Source organism: Felis catus, chromosome D2 (assembly GCF_018350175.1).
Source record: "Felis catus isolate Fca126 chromosome D2, F.catus_Fca126_mat1.0, whole genome shotgun sequence".
NCBI classification, from domain to species: Eukaryota; Metazoa; Chordata; class Mammalia; order Carnivora; family Felidae; genus Felis; species Felis catus.
The window spans coordinates 48680108-48683133 of record NC_058378.1 but is presented as its reverse complement, the minus strand read 5'-3'; the positions used below and the strand labels follow the sequence as shown (position 1 = coordinate 48683133).

The 3026-nt window shown below is 50.2% G+C and overlaps 1 non-coding gene across 1 annotated transcript; it reads left to right on the top strand.

The window, feature by feature from the left end:
• Positions 1-107, top strand: LOC111557167. The gene has a single exon (XR_002737026.1). It is a non-coding gene; the product is annotated as a U6 spliceosomal RNA (small nuclear RNA).
• The last annotated feature ends 2919 nt before the right edge of the window (positions 108-3026 follow it).

Here is a 3026-nt window from a genome sequence, read left to right as displayed (position 1 = left end):
GTGCTTGCTTTGACAGCCCTTATATGAAAATTGAAATGATATGGAGAAGATCCGCATGGTCCCTGCATAAGGATGACGTACAAATCAGTGAAGTGCTATATTAAAAAAAAAAAAAAATTGGTCCCTGATGGCATTTTGCATAGCTGGTCTTCCTGGAGTTTGGGAAGAAAATGAGATTTGTGCCCTATATGAACATGGGGAGGCAATGTTTATAGCAGCACTATCCACAATAGCCAAAGTATGGAAAGAGCCCAAATGTCCATCATGGATGAATGGATGAAGAAGATGTGGTATATATATGCAATGGAGTTATTACTCGGCAATCAAAAAGAATGAAATCTTGCCATTTGCAACTACGTGGATGGAACTGGAGGGTATTATGCTAAGCGAAATTAGTCAGAGAAAGACAAATATCATACGACTTCACTCATATGAGGACTTTAAGAGACAAAACAGATGAACATAAGGGAAGTGAAGCAAAAATAATATAAAAACAGGGAGGGGGACAAAACATAAGAGACTCTTAAATATGGAGAACAAACAGAGGGTTACTGGAGGGCGTGTGGGAGGGGGGATAGGCTCAGTGGGTAAGGGGCACTAAGGAATCTACTCCTGAAATCATTGTCGCACCATGTGCTAACTGACTTGGATGTAAGTTACAAAAAGTAAATAAATTATAGAAAGGAAAAAAAAAAAAAAAGAAAATGGGGAGGTGACACCTAAAAGTGCACATTTCCAGTTACCCTTGAAAACTCAGAACATCTTAGGAAATTGGCCACAGTCTCCAGTATGGGGACAGCGATGCGGAGGTGAGCAGGAGCCCCCACTTCCGTCCCCTTTGGCCCACGGCTCCCTATCATGTCCCCAGTGGAGGAGCAGAAGGTCAGTGCTCGCATAGCATCATATTTGCATTATTTCCCCTTATACCAGAGAAATAGTCCTCTGTATCCTTGTTTCTATCAGAAGTGGGAAATGAGGGGCACCTGGGTGGCTCAGTTGGTTAAGAATCGGACTCTTGATTTCAGCTCAGGTCACGACCTCCCAGTTGGTGGGTTCGAGCCCTGCATCGGACTCTGCGCTGACAGCGCGGAGCCTGTTTAAGAGTCTCTCCCTCTCCCTCCCTCTCTGCCCCTCCCCCCACTTTAAATAAACTTAAAAAAATTTTTTTTTTGAAGTGGTAAATTAAAAGGGGCACAAGCTTAAAAAAATATTTTGCGTCTCTTCTTTGTCGCAAGAAGTACCCCCACGTGCCTTGGTGCACGTTCTGGCTGCTGGGTTTCCTTCCGCCAGTTCAGTGCCCCGCCAGCCCCCTGTAGCGCTGAGTGTCTGGGCCCCATGGTTCATCAGCTCCAATGCCTGTGTGACGGGAGACCAAGGCCCCCTTGGTGGCCAGTTAGGGTCCTGGCATGGGAGCTTCTGGACCCCCGAGCCCCTGGCTCAGGTACAGCCAGACTTTCATGGTCATGAGGCGAAAGGGGCTGAGAGCCCCAGGGCTGTTTGGGTAATGGCCTCAGCATTTGGGCTGGTGGGAGCGCGGTCTCTCTGACAAGCCATGAAGAGTGACCCTTCCCGTGACACCGGATCGTGGGGATGAAGCACTCGGGATCCCAACCCCTCTGAGCCCCAGTCTCCCTCTCCAAACCCGGAGATGCTCCTCCCTGCCCCCCCCCCCAGTCCCACCCATCTGTCGTGTCACCAAATGAGGGTAGGCACGTGGGGATTTTAAAAACTGCTACATTCTCCCAAAGAAGAGTAATTCCTAGGAGAGCAGGGGTGTGAATGCGGGGCTGGTGTGAAGTCAGGGCCGCAGGGGTGGGGAGCAGCCTGTGGGGTTGGTCTGCCGCTCTCTGGAGGACGAGGGCCAGCAAGGGCTCTTGGGCTTCCCCCGCCCTGTGCCCATGTAGGTCCCTGAGTAAGAAACCCTGAGGGAGAAGGTAGCGTGTTGGTGTTTGTCTAGTGCTCTGTAGTTTCCAAAATGTTTCTCCTTTTCATCTTTTCCCAATATCATAATAGTGATAGCAGCGGCAGTCTCCTGAATTCAAACGACTGGGTGGTTCCAAGCCATTTCCCTTTGAACTGAGAACCATCATCATATAAAAAATATATATATTTTAATTGCTTTGTTTAAGCTAATGAATAAAGAGTACATTGCTAATGTATTCTACCAGAGGGTTGCTGTGGCACGGGCGGGCTCCCAAACCCGCAGGCTTCGTGACTCCCTGCTGCTCTGGGGGACCCAGAGCCCCACGCTGGCCCTCACCCTGGTGTCGGCTGTTGCATTAGCTCGATGCCACCAACGTTCTGTCTATGAAGAAGCGCATGTCCCTTACTTACTTTGTATGTACCCTGAACACTGAACTTCTAATAAAATCTGTCACTTTCCTCTGCTGTGCCTGGCATGTGATGGGTGCAAGCCACCTGGACCGAAGTGTTCTAGAAGAGCAAAAGCTCCCAAGTCTAATCTCTGTCCACCCGTTCTTCTGTCCATCCGTCCCCCTGACCCCTGGGCACCTGAGGGAGAGCGGCTCTGAGGAATTCCCCAGAATGCTGCCCAGTCCTGTTTCCTGCGTTTCAGAGGTAATGTGTCCACCATTTCCTACAGGAGATTTGGCCCCACTTTATCATCTCTGACATTTACAGCAGGAAGATTGGGCTCGCCGGGAATCCTGGGCTGGGAAACGGGGCACCGGCTTGCGCAGGGGGACTTACAGGGCAAGTAGAGAAATTCCAAGCAACTCAATCCCCAGAAGGTATCTGAGGATCAATAAAGCGGTAATGACCACATAGCTGAGGCTGCTGGAGCGTGTTTACAGACCCATTCCTCGGAGCCGGTGATTTACAGCAGTCCCTGATTCAGATGAGGCGCTGAGGCCGGAGCTTTGTGACTTTCAGAAACACTGACAACTCACCCTGGGGACACGGGACCGGGGGTGGGGGGTGGGGGAGGGGACTAGCTTGGTCTCCCCACACTGATTCTCTACCTCCCTCCCTCCTTCCCTCTCTCCCTTCTGTCCTTTTGAAAAATA